This window comes from Dendrobates tinctorius, unplaced genomic scaffold, assembly GCF_039654945.1.
Source record: "Dendrobates tinctorius isolate UK_male_01 unplaced genomic scaffold, ASM3965494v1 ptg000202l, whole genome shotgun sequence".
Classification (NCBI taxonomy): Eukaryota; Metazoa; Chordata; class Amphibia; order Anura; family Dendrobatidae; genus Dendrobates; species Dendrobates tinctorius.
This window is the reverse complement of record NW_027361869.1, coordinates 4,404,919-4,419,635: the sequence shown is the minus strand read 5'-3', so window position 1 is coordinate 4,419,635 and position 14,717 is coordinate 4,404,919.

Below are 14,717 nucleotides of genomic sequence, written 5' to 3'. Positions count from 1 at the left end.
TGAGGGCAGTTTCAGTAGAGTGTAAAGAGCGGAAACCAGATTGGAGAGGGTCGAGAAGAGAGTTATCAGAGAGATAGCGGATAAGACGGGAGTGGACCAGGCGTTCCAGGAGTTTAGAGATGAAGGGAAGATTAGAGACAGGTCTATAGTTAGCGGCACAGTTTTGGTCGAGGGATGGTTTTTTAAGTAGTGGATGTATGATGGCATGCTTAAATGAGGAGGGAAAAATACCAGAAGAGACAGAGAGGTTAAATATTTTAGTTAGGTGAAGGGTGACAGCAAGGGAAAGGGACTGGAGGAGATGTGACGGAAATGGGTCACTGGTGCAAGTAGTTGGGTGAGAAGATGCAAGGAGCCTGCTTACTTCTTCTTCTGTGACTGGTTCAAAATCAGAGAGTGAGCTAGATGCAGTGGGGGAGGGAGGACAGTGCATGGTATGAGGGGATTTGGAGATAATTTCCTGTCGGATCTGGTCAATTTTTTCCATGTATTACCATGTCAATTTGCTTATTTATTTATTTATTTATTTTATTTATTTTTTTATTTATTTATTTATTTATTTAGTTATTTTCTAAGCTGGTTATCTTGTGCCGCTCATTTTGGGTTGAACTTTAAGGGAGGACTAATTTGTAATGAGACTCTAGTAGTTAAAAAAAAAAATGTTACAAATTTTTCATTGGTGTGCAGGACATTCATGTTACGTCCTTGCTCAAATTCTATGCAAAGTGCAGGAATTAACTTTTGACTCATTTGCTCCCTTTAGGGAACTACAAGTCCCAGAAGCTAGCCAGAACAAGTTGGGGTTGGGGTGGGGGGCAGAAAACAATTTTGTTAACCCACCACAATCAGGGATTTTGTAGTCAGTGTTAAATCTCATTCCAAGATGTGAACATGTGTTCTTTGCCGCGACGCCAATTAAAGGGAATGATGTAAAATGAGATCTATAGGAGCCGATGACATAAGCAAATAGTCACCCGCCAGCCTGATGGGAAGTGACAGGAGATGCACTAACGAGTCCCATCCAGCATGTGCTGTGGCTGGAATATAAGCTCTTTGCTGCTCCCCGCTGGACACAGCCTTCTCCTTCGCTGCGCAGATCAGATGCTTCTTCTATTTCTTCCAGTCTGTGATGTATATAGTCAATTTTTTTGGAATGGCCGGCCGGGGATTGTGTGATCACAGGGGTCTTCCATGCACTGGAGTTCTCTCCAAGTACAGTCATGAATATTTGATGGCCAGCATTTGTCTAGTAATCCTTGCTTACGGTATCTAGAATGTACAATGCAGTCTGCCTCTAGATACAGTACTGTACGGGAGGAGGTGACAGGCTAAAAAGAGGATATCTATTCCTTCCTGTTCAAGATCAAATACAAAACTGTTTCACTATGCTGAAGAAATTGATACAAAGACATAAAAGCACTGGATATCCTTTTAGATAGGATTATGGGGTCAGAATTGTCCCCTTTTTGCCTGTGTAGTTGCCAATCTCTAATATAGTGTATCTGCCAGCAGTCACCACTAGAGGGCGCAAAACCAATATATATTAAGCAGCTCCTATTGGCTTAAAAGGGTTGGTCGGCCTTAGGCTACATGTCTATGTGATTGCAGACTTATGAATCCTTGAAGATTCTCCGATGCCATCACCAGGAACAGCAGACACCTGACTGCAAGTATGTGATTTGCATACATGGGGACACTTGCCAACTAGACGTGCTCACCCTTGCTGAATGGAAGAGGACGCCGGACACTGCTAGTTGGAATGTGGCCAAAAGTATGCAAAACAGATAATTATAGTCGCATGATTTCCCGCTTCCCGTGGCAGCACTGGAGAATCCTCAGAGCATATAATGCGCGCTACGTAAAGATTCACAAGTTTGCAGTCAGTCAGTGTGACTGCAGAATCGCAGCCTAAGGCCGGATAATCCTTTTAAATCTGAAAATTGCCTCTTCAGAGAAAAAGAGGACTTGAACTCTATAGCGCCACCTATTGGTAGTAGCGATCCGACAAGTCACAATCAACCCTTTAACGAGTCTTGGAATATGACTTAGGATAAAAGTCAAATCAGAATCTCAATTTGCAGACATGGTGTTTCGGGCTATTGGCCCTCATCAGTGCAAAGTATGAGAACTGATTTGGCTAGGTGAGAGGCTCTGGACTGAGGTCTAAGGGGTAAGGTTTCTCCTTGTGGAGAGTGACATGCCAGCTCTGGCTTGTCAAGGTAAGGAGGCTTATTCGCCATGCAATGCTCCTCTGGGAAAATAATATGCAAATTGCAAACAGAAAAAATGCAGGGAAAAACGAAATGCCTCACCGTGTCAATGTGCTTGGTAGCCTTGAATTTGCCAGCAGCGATCCAAAATATTCCGTCTGATCGTCGGATCACAATGAGAGGAAAAAAAAGTTGTCGGATCACACAGCTGAATAATAAAAAACAATTCTTCTTTATTTCACACCATTATAAAAACGTGTAGATATATCCACAAATGAGTAAAAACAGAGTCACATTCTTACACGCTTCTGGCTATCAGCCCTCAGTCATAGAATGTCAAACTTGTGGATATATCTACTCGTTTTTATAATGGTGTGAAATAAAGAAGAATTGTTTTTTATTATTCAGCTGTGTGATCCGACAACTTTTTTCTTCCTCTCAATATGCAAATTGCCTCTTCAGAGAAAAAGAGGACTTGAACTCTATAGCGCCATCTGTTAAATCTGGTCATATAACAAAGAAATCTGTATGCAGTGAGCTCCCTCTAGTGGCTAGATTGATAAAGTTTTATTATGAGACTCCGTGGCAAAATATTCCATCGGTATGTCACTTGCTGGGCTGCTTGCTGTCATTTTGATACTATCTGTGTTTTCTCTAATAGAGCTTGGAATGCTGAGCTACGCATAACCTCACCCACACCACTGAACATTGACAGAAAGCTGCCAATCAGTAGTGAGGGGTGCGGGTAAACAGAGCAGTTGACTAGGAGGCACAAGAGAACTAGTCCTGTAATGATAATAATCTCCTGCTGATAAAATGTTCATTTTATTGAAACAGCAACACACAGCTCAGTAAGTGATACATCGCTGGAATCAGGGTCTCGGCTGCTGCATTATGCTGCTTTCAGATTACATGGCAAAAACCTGCTGACAGATTCCATTTAAAGAAGAAAAAAATATGAAACATCTGTATAGAGATTGGTAAGTAGTTGGTGATGAGGCAGCTCACAGGTACGCTTAGATCACCGACATCAGGGCCATTACTATGTTCTTTGACATTCATGTCTGACTTAAAGCTAAAAAATCCTCTGTGTGATTAATGACTGTACACAAGGTATACCGAACGATCCCCTTAAAAAATGAGCAAATACAGACCTAATCTAATAAAGAGCCGTATTTATATCTACGTGCCGGCTAGGTGTTGGCAGACACTTCGTAGAGATTTTCTTCTAACCCCAAACCTTGCACTGTTCAAGAAATGAAATTAAATGAATTGTTCACACAATATGTTAAGCAAACCGAGGAATACGCTCCCTGCATGTAAAGTGCCAGCTGGTCCATCAGAAGATTGTTAGGAATTTCAAGTAGTAAGAGATATGATGTATACGGAGGCTGCTGTCGCGAAGGAGGAACACGAAGCCTGAGAGCCGTGTCGGAACCGGAGCCTATTAGGCAGCGTGATGTCCTGAGCGAGCAATTAAGTGGAGGTGTTAGAAGAAGAGAGAAAGCGCTCGTTTAATCCTTGGTATTGTCATTAATAAAGTGAATCGCTGTCTCTGCACCTTCTGCTCCGACATTAAGCTGGCTGCATCAGGCAAGGCTTTCGATCAATTAGTTTGCATTATTCACGGCACATCATTAAATAATAAACAACAGCTTAGTTTGCTTGAAAGATCCCTAAAGAATATTGTCGGTAAGAAGTGTGATGGCGAAAGGGAAAGACTAAAAGAAATGTGTCAGGATGACTATTTCTTCCTTAAAGTGTAATTATCTTTACAACTTTTTTTTCTGCCTAGATCAGTAGTATGTGGTAAGAACTGAAACTTTGTTAAAGTCGTATCAGTAAGAGACTTCTTCCTCACTTCCACCTTGAATATCGCTCTAGTTAAATGCACATCAACTTCCCCAGTCCCCCAAAGTTCACCTGGAGGAGGGAGATGGAGATGCAGTTTCTCTGCCTTTTTTTGCTAATAATAAATGCTGCGAGAGGGGAGAAGGAGACAAGCTATACAGGTTACATTCATTAAAGTGCACCAGTAGCTTCAGGAGACTTTTTAGAATGAGTTGTCATGAGGGATAATACTTTTTGCACATTACATGACTTGCATGTTTCACCAGTTCTCTCCTCTGAAGCCATTATGTCAAATTTTCAGTTCTCTCTGAGCTGGTAGGTGGAGACTAGTTTCTGTGGCTTAGTGGTTATTAGTTTTACTTTGTAAAGCTGTGGTCTTGTGTTTGGATATGTCACATGTCAAAGGCCACAGGCTCAAAAAGGCTACCACAGGCAGACTTAGTAAAAGCCAATGCAGTTGAGCCATGACTTTCAATCTTTAATCCCTGTACATGGATCTGGGGTGACGCTGAGACAAAGTCCAAGGTCAGGTAGCAAAGGTCAGAGAACGTTAAAGGCAAAGGGGAAGTACAAAATAATGGTCAAAAGCCAATGTCCGAAGTCAGGCAACAAAGGCCAGAATAGCAGAACTCCCAAGCACAAGGCACACACACCACCAAAGTCCAAGGTCAGATAGCAAAGGTCAGAGAACGATAAAGGCAAAGGGGAAATACAAAATAATGGTCAAAAGCCAATGTCCGAAGTCAGGCAACAAAGATCAGAAGAGCAGAACTCACCCTGATTGAGTGACATCTGGAGTAAACCCATGATGCACTGCCAGATTGGGCAGTAACTGACAATATTGACAGCCCAGCACGCCCCTGATTCTATAGAGTGGCTGAGCTGTCAGTGATGGAATCGAGACATCTAGTTTTTCAGTGGGGTCCATTGGATTGTTGGGCTGCCATCCGGAGGAGCGAACCAGAGGTAGGAAGGATGGTTCATGAGTGGAAACAAAAGTAAGTATACAGGTTTTGTGACAGTGACTAGCAAAGAGAACAGATACCAACACTATGCAGGTTACTCACAGCAAAAATACTTCAGGTTGCAAACATAAATTGGCCAATTTTGCCCTAAACACCTCAATTTTTGTCATTATATTCTATAGTATATAGCAGTAATGCAAAACAAATCCATGAATTCAATGCTTCCATATATCTTAGTGCACACAGTGTGCTGCTTTGCCCCACGGTATGTAAATATTGCAATGAACATAATTTGCACGTATTCATGCAGCGATGTTAAGAGGTGCTGATCAAATTTTTTTTGTAGCATACATGGTGACTGCTTCCATGTCTGACTGAGCTTCTTCAATTACTCAAAGGCTGTTTTACTTGCCCTTTAAACTTGTAAATCTTGGCCTAAGAGAGATAAGTCTGATAGAGTTGGGGTCATCAAAGGAAGATCGCCTTGTCATGGCCGGTGGGCTTACATGAATTTGGCTCTAAGTACCGTAATTTGATATGCTTAATCTATATTGCAGTAATGACTCTATAAGTGCTTTCTGTATATACAACAGGCAGAGCAGCTCGCACAAATTCACATTTAGTTCATTTCATTGGGAGGTGCTGGTCACAATTGTATATATGTGCACAAAATAAATGATTTTCCCTAGATGAGTCATATTTATACCTACATGCCGGCTAGGTGTTGACGGGCACTTTATAGAGATTGTCTTCTGACCCCAAGTCTTGCACTGTTCAAGAAATTAAATTAGATGAGTTCTCCACACAATATTTTAAGGAAAACAAGGAATATACTTCCTGCATGTAAAGTACCAGCTTTATTAATATCTACAGGGACCCATCAGAAGGAGGTCACCTTGCCCTGGTCAATGGGCTGATGGGCTTACATGAATTGGCCAATTTGTGCACTAAGAACCTTCATTTTCATCTGTTACTGTAAGTTTAAAAAAAATTTTGAAACATTTTTTTTTTAAGATTATTATCTGAATTGAATGGTTTTAACGATTTCCCTTTATTTTTTGAGCAGTATATATATATATATATATATATATATATATATATATATAATTAGAACGTGAGAAAGCAGGCTGTCCTTCTAGCGCCTATTACTGAATGTAATCTTTAGAGCAGGTAAAAAAAATGTAGGATCTTGGTCCAGTGGCCAAGCAATCAGAGCCACGCGAATGATCAGCTTGGTCCAGCGGCCACGCCAATAGTCTGTGGCAGCTGGGTCAGAGCCCTACGAACCTCCTCTTACCTGCTCGGATCACTGACGTTTCTTCTGATTAGTAGGCACAGCATGACGTTATACGTGCATTATGCCACAGTGATGAAGATGGACCTACTAAACAGAAGAGATGCTGGGGATGCCGGCAAATTTGGAGCTTAGCATGGCCTATTGACTTGACCGCTTGTTCAAGGTCCTGCAAATCATTTGCTGATCACTATTAGTCAGCCTTTAAGATCCTGTTTAAGAGGTAGCCCTTTAAAACCAGTAATATTCCTACTGGATGAGAGCTAATTTATATGGATATTTCAATGGAGCATTGCCCGGTTCAGCTGGATGTCCCCCGTGAGAACCAGTAATGCCAAGGCATTTATTAAAGGCATCTACTGATTTCGGGCAACTCATCCGGAAACGGTTCCACAGATGGCTTTCTGGTCACTTATAACCTTACTCATGTTGTAACATTTGTTAAGGGGTCAGTCATTAATTTTTGAGATAGCTACCAACAACAGGTGGCGCTAGGGAGACCTGCTTCTTCCTTCTACAAAACAATGGCAATTTTTATTCTTTTCCCCCATTTTCTCAAATTTAGGCTGGTTCTTCTTAACTCTAACTAAAACACCTCCCCCAGGGCTTTTACATTTTCAAAAGTAGATTTTGAAACCAGACAAGAATTTTAGACTGAACTGTAAAGGGATTGTCTAATTTAAGAAACCCATTAATCACATCCCTAGAGAAAAATTGGTGAGTGGGAAAAGATAGCACAAAAGAACATCTTTCTCTAAAGGAACCCGACATGTCCAGCCATTAAACAGACACCTATTTAATTTCATTAAGAAGAGTGCAATACTCCATTTCTCCTGTGGAGGCAGTGCAGGAAAATAAACCCAGTTTCCACATAAGTTAAACCTGATCGATGGGAATCTTACCAGTGGAAAAAAAACACTGATATCTAATTTTCAAAGTACCATTTAAACAAAACATAAAAAGTATTGTCAAAAGCAAATAACTCCTTTAAAGTGCTTACAAGCAGGTAATACTTCAGGCAGTCATTAAGTTTGCAGTTTTACACCATCCTGTTTTCTGTTGGTAAGTGCATCGTCTCCAAGTCTTAATGTGAATTAAATCAAATGTGGGTGTCTGACTCAAAGAAGAATGAGTTGATAGCCCAAGGCTCGGTGGTAAGTGATACATGGAATCGCCTTCTTCAGGATTATCCACTTTAAATCTGATCGTTCTCCTGAGCTCCTTAAAATGTACATCAACCTCAGCGTAATCTCGTTTTATTTCTTTCAATAGCTGTCAAGGATTAATTCAATGATGTTATTGACAATATCCCTACTCTGTCTTGAAAGGGATATTCGTGAAAAAAATAAAATCAACTTTAATTGGGTGTATGTAGGCTCCGAAGTAAAAAAATGTGATTTTCTTTCAACCATTGTTAAACAGGATCAGTCATCGCCCCTTCTAAAATGTATGTGTTGGTGCTGCTCATGACATATAAATTCAGGAGTATGATTTTTAAAATTTAAAAATTCTGCATGATATTGGTCTTTCTGGAAATACAGTATATGAAAATTTTGACTACTAAGCATTATTTTGTTCTTGTATAAAAGCAATAAGAAAGAAAATGCGGACGGCACCGCTGTTACCGTGTCTTGTCAGGAGAGTTGCGGTACATAGGAAGCCAGCAGCTGCAAAACTCGGGTGCTTGACCTGAAATCAGATGATCCTCAAGGTACATAAGAAAGAATGAAGGTCACACTCATCGAGTGAAAAGTTCATGGGTTTATCGGCATATAAATATGTTCATGCCAAGCCGGGGGAGTGACAAGGAGTGCAGAAAAGACTGACAATGGCAGTTTCGCGCTACTCGAGCGCTTCAACGGGAGCGCTTCTTGTCCTTTATTAATGGGTGTACCGCTGTCAAGCTGTGACGCTCTTCGGTAGAGGAGAGGGGCCTCAAACTGTCGGTGGAACTCTTGAAGGTCCCAGTCTCTTACCTTACTATGTTCCTTTTAAACCCTGATCTGTTCCCTTCCCCATCCAATGAGGCAAGGGACAGAAATGCAAGGTAAGCAAGAACCATTTTAAGCTGGAAGCTAGAGCTAATCAAAATAACGCATAGGACCCTGGTCCAGTGGCCACCAAACAAGTCCATAGCTGCCAGACTAGAGCACTGGAAACCTATAATCTGTGGCATCCCCAACACCTCTTCTGATCACTAGGCCTCCATGACGTACTTATGATGTTGCAGGGTTCTGCTAAAGAGAAGAGGTGCTGGGGTTTGTCCCCAGGTAGTGGAAGGTTTTCTACACTCTGGTCTATACTGTTTTGGATACCGGAGGACTGTCCTGTGAATCGTTTTTTGCTCACCTCCACCAGAAGCTGTATCTAAACAGTATCTAAGCAACTCAAACATTGACAGCCTTCCCATTGTGATTGTGCATAGGGATAGCTGTCAATCAGGTAGGACTGTGTTATGATTGAGTCACCGTAGGAGGCAAAAACAGAAATGCTAGCTAAGTCCAGAAAACCAGAAAAGTTGGCAGCTATCGGATTGCAGACCCCTGAACCTATCAACACAACTAGCAGTAGCCGTGGGGGGTTCCTACGATGCCCTAGACCCCTCGATCACAGCCGGAGAAATAGCTAGGCCTAAAGAAAGAAAGGGGAAAACTAAACTGCCCCAGAGCAGACCCCAAAGCAATAGGCAGCCCCCAACATATAATGACGGTGAAGCAAGATGAAAACACTAACACAGGCAGAAAGATAGACTGAGCAAAGAGGGGCCCAATCTAGCTAGATAGAAAAGGACAGGAAGGCTGCTGTCTGCAATCCGTGAAAAACCCTATGAAAATAAGAGCCAACAGACTGACAGTGAAAAAGGCCCTGAAGACGCTAGGCTTCAAAAAAGCTATGTCAGTACTAAGGAATATTCTGAAGACAGAGCTACAGGCAAAAGGAGATTCAGCTCACCCCAGCAGGGAATGGCAGAATCCAGAAAAGCAAGGAAAACAAAAACAAAACACTAATGCAAACAGGCAAAGCAGAAAAACTTAGCTTAGAGGAGCAGGAATCAGTCTGGTGTCCTAGAAGTCCACAGAGAAATCACCCGCAGGGCAGAAGGGCGTCGGCAGCCTTATATCCAGTCCGTGACTCCACTCAGCCAGTCATCCTCATCAGGTTCAGGTGCCTGATAATCAGGCTCATTACCTTCCTTCACCAGAATAGGGAGTTCACCAGACCTCAGTGACGAAGGGGAAAATGAACTCACAGCAGGACTGCCTACTGGACTCCTAAGCATAAAAAGAGCAGGGCTTTAAATAGCTTGCAGTCTTAAACTACAAGTCTGCAGTCATTGTATATGATTAAAAACACACATGAGCCATGCACAAAAAATGAACAAGTCGGTAGGACAGTGTTCACACCAGCAAAAGACTGAAACACAGAAAAAATGCAGTATAACAAACGTGTAAAAATATTCTGTTGTAAAAAATATGTAACAGTAAATAGGAAGTGTCAGTAAAAAAAATAAAAACAAAAACGGTATTTAGTTGATACGTTTTTTGCAAAAAATGTATGCTAAGTCACTACACCAATGTCAAGGTATACCCATCTTAGAGCAGTCGCTAACCGATGTATTTGAAACCTGATCATATGAATAGTACCTACATGAGCAAGATTCAGAAAGACAATGCTTGATGTGGATATGCTGTGAAAGACAGCTTTTTTTTGGAGTGGCTTAGTATACATTTTTTGCAAAAATCGTCTCAACTAAATACCCTGTTTTTGTTATTATTTTTTTTACTGGCACTTGCTATATACTGTTACTTATTTTTTTACAACAGAGTATTTTTACACGTTTATTATACTGCGTTTTTCTGTGTTTCAGTCATTGTATATGGCTGCAAACTTGTGAATCCTCAAAAAGCGTGCATTGCTGGCTGTGAGGATTATCCAGTGCTGGGGCTAGGAACGGCAGTCATGTGACGGAATGTATGCGATATACATATTCATGGCCACATTCCGAATAAATGGGTGCAGTCAAACTGAATGCAATTGTATTGAGCAAGAACGGGGACAGTCTAGTCGGAATGTGGCCGGAAGTATGTATATTGCTTACTTGCAGTCACATGATCTCCCTTTCCGGGGAGTAGTCATAGCGCTCAGTATGCACAATGTAAGGATTCACAAGACTGCAGTCACATAGGAGGGCTGCAAACTTGCAGTTTAACAACGTTTTTTTATTCATAATGGTCACTACTGACTTCAGACATACAATTCTTTTTCCACTAAATAATTTGATCAAATGACCCATTTTTCAAAAAAAAAATGTTTTATGTCTTGCATTGGTTCTCTAAAAGTTTGCATTATTCATGCTTGTATGTTGGAAGCAAAGCTGAGCTTTGGGATCCTGAAAAACGCAGCAAATAAATGCAGCAAAAATGCAGCAAAAAAAGGCAGCAAAACCTGCTTTTTGTCTGAGGCTTCCCTACTGCCAAGAGATCAGGCTTTGGCTTCAGAAAAAAAAAAAAGGCAGCCAAAAGCAATGTGAGAACATATCCTAATTGCGTTCTGAACCTGTCCGGCGTCTGCACTTAGACCTACGCTGCCGGGAGAAAATTAACTTTATTCCTACAGGCAATATACGGGCTTCAGTTATGGGAGCAGCACGATCCCGGGTTTGGGCACCTCTCAGTATATAGAAAAGAGAGGGTGTAACCACACCCCCGGCTCTGACTGACAGCAGCTCAGCATCAGCGCCGGCTGTCAGTCAATGCTGGGGGGCACGTGGCAGCCTCCGCTCTCTATACACAGAGCAGTGACTAAAACCATGTTGGTGCTACCCCTTTGACTAAATGCTGTAGGAGAGAATAAAGATAATTTCCTCCTGGAAGTGGGGGACTCAGTGCATGCGTCAGGTAGGTTCAGAATGCTATTAACCTGCAGATTAACCCCACAACTGCAGGTGTATGCCATTTGTTCAGGTGACCCGTTCCTTTTAAACAATAGGTCTTTTTCTGATGACACATTCCCTTTAAATCTCCCCTACGCTCTCCAAGGCATGTCCCACACAATATGCAGTAGCAAAGGGGAAAAAGAACCTGAAGCCTCTTCGTGTTGGAATCCGAGGCTGCGCCGGCATCAAGTTTGTTGTTCTGTTGCTGCTATTTTTCCCATCATAGACCATATGGCGCAGAGTAGAGAGTGTGTATTTAGCAACTATTAAGGCAGCAATTCAAATCAATGTGTTCTCTCAGAGTCTGGAGGCTCCCGGTGGCTTTCTATTTCCTTTATGTACAGTGCTTTTATTATTCAAATCGTATTGCTGTTATTTTATGGGGTCCATTGAGAAGAGATTAGAGAATGGGAGGGACGACAATGCCCTCTTGACACCACAACCCATGCAAAACACTTTCCGGTTTACAATTGTTATTTCCACACCCTAATGATGGTAGGAACGATTACCTGGCAACCTTTCAACATTCTCCATATGGTATCATTGCTACTAAAGCAAAGTTCTGTCCTCCTCCCAACCTCTAAACTGAAGTAGTAGTCACACTTGGCTTATGGGAGCAGCATGGGGCTACAAACATTAGATCAGGTTAACCCAGTATGCATCCCTTGTTACACTTCCCTGCGACCTTGGGCAAGTTTCTTTATATAGCAAAAAAAAAAGCAAAAGTAGTGGTGAGTTTGGATTTGGAGCAATTCTGATCTAAAGTATATGACTGACTCAGTCTGATAGTATGTAATGCTGGAGTATAAAACAGCTGCAGGCTTATTCTAATGCGACTATTGTAAGTGGACAGAAAATGTTGCTGTTTACATTGTTATTGTTTGTTGATATGTGTAGTAATTCCACAGGACCAGACCTGGCAAAGTATGGCTCATAGGCCACATCCGGCACTATGGCTGTTCCAGTACACCACCAACTGAGACAGCAGATGCACCAGCTTCACTACATCTTGTATGCTGTGCGGGAGTCAGTGGACTCGATAAAAGTGCCAGAGGAATGGGAGTGAGGTGAGTATGTGTTGTTTATTTATACATTGTAAGGTAGCTGCAGGACACATAGTGGATGGGTGATATTTATCACAGAGGTGGTTTGTCCTCTGTGATATAAACCTGGAGTAATGCACCAGTTCTCATAGCACCAAGAGGGGTTTATCGACCATGATAGGTTAATTGTGAGCATCTGAAGAGTTAAACGGGATGGTTGCTCACAATGACTTCAACCCTGGTTGGGGTTCCCATGGTAAAATGTGGCCTGTTTGTCTCACATATAGTATGTCTGTGTGTAGTTGTGCAGACCTCCAAGATTGTGTGTATCTGCTAAAGGACTAAGAAGTTGGACTCTAACACAAGCGACAAACCTGCAAAATTGTGTGGACTTGTTACTAAGTGAGTAAAATAGATAGATAGCGGACCTGATTAAATATCTGGTTCAGTAACAGCAACAACAACACCTGGCAAACAGGAGACATACTGTATAAGCTGTTTTAGCCACAGCTTCAGCACAAACACCAGCAACAGCAGCAGCTCCGACAACAGCAGCAGCAGATTGAATTGATAATAATAATAATAATAATAATCTTTTTTTATATAGTGCCAACATATTCCGCAGCACTTTACAGTACTCGCAGACGTGGTTTGTGGCACGACGGCAGATCAAACTCCAGGTTCAGCTGACAACTTCTCTTTCCGGAATGTCGTGAGGAGCCTTGCAGAAAATGAGCCCTGGTGATGATATTGAGGTCTTTTTAACCATGTTTGAAAGCGTTGTCAATAGGGAAAACCTCTTACCAGAGCAGTCGATAGAAGTCATGTGCCATACTTAACAGGAGAGCCACAAAAGGACTACTATGATTTGGCCTTACAGGACATCAAAGAGTAGGCAAAATTGAAAATGGAAATTTTTACATGCTTGGGGGTGACAATGAATGTGAGGGCACAAGGGGTCCACTGCTGGGTATATCACAAACACCATTGCTCCAAAATGTTTGACCTACTGCACCTAGTCCAAAAATGGTTGCAGCCTGAGTCCTCTACTACAGCACAGGTGGTAGAACGAGTTGGAATTGACCCGTTTCGTGCACTCCATTCTGAGGCCGATGCAGACTTGGGTTGCCCAGGCAGATCCCCGGAACTCCATTGATCTGGTCGGACATGTCGAAAGGTATCTAGGGGGTCGACAGTTCCTTGGGTGGGCAACCTAGTCCATATTGTGGGTCTCATCAGGTGACTGATGCTCAAAAGAGGGTGGGGCATCCAGAGTCCATGAGGGGTGGCGGTCTGGCGGAGGTCACTTTGAACGTCTCATCGGGGGATGTAATTTGCGCAAAATGTCATGGCCCATATCACATAGCTGACTGTTGTCTCCTGACCACCGAACAAATAGACTGTAACACGAGACGCCGGTGTTCATACTGTTAGGGATGGCGGAACGCACTAAATATAAAATAACGTAAAGTGCGTTTGCCGCCCGGGGTCCACCGTGCAGAAGGTGTTAACACTGGTGCTAGCTAATGGCGGACATACAATATGGTGGTATTATGCACACGGGTTGAACGTCACCCAGGTGCGCTGAGCGATCTCAGTTTACTCACAGAGATGCCTTAAGTGAAAAACACAAATAGGCTGAGCCTGTTTGCGTGCACTTCTCTGAGACCTGTGATGCTCAGTATATGGTCACAAGAGCTGGGCCCTAGGCAGAGGGTCTGCATCCGTCTAGACCTACCGTGCGTGCGGCGTCACAACTGTGGATGCCAAGAGGAGCTGCAGACTACTGCGCGGCGACAGACACTGCCGCTAGTCGACAATGCCCAGAAGAAGGCGCACTGTTGGATGCTAGCACGTGGAGGATGCTGTAGTGGCTTGTAGCTTGCCACTGGCTGGTGCTGACTCTATAGCTAAGTCCCTATACACACTCGTAATATCAGTGGAAGGGAATCTTAATGAGTCATTTGCAGGTTCCTGCATCCATCACCATTCACACAGTAGCAACTAGAGACTATACTAGCGTATGGCCAAGTGGCCATGTGAACCTTTTATAGCCAGGACCTTCCGGAAGCTTCCAGATCGCTGAGATGACCAATCAGATCTGGAGAAGGACCTGGACATGTGGCTCCCGATCTCCAATGGGAGATCGTCTCATGAGCATGCTCAGTGGAGCGACAGAAGGACTTAGCCTCTGGAGCAATTTGCTGCTGAGCAGCCTACATTGCCACTGCTGACCCAAAGGTGGCAGCAATAGCCAGCCCCACAGAGCAGGTCTGGGCTGAGCATCTGGGAAGCCGGGATTGCTGAGCAATCACCTCGGCGGTCGAAAGACAATGGGAGACCGCAGAATGTGAGGCTCTAGATTCCTGTTGAACTGCTAGAGGAACCCGATGCTTAACACATACTATGCATATCAGG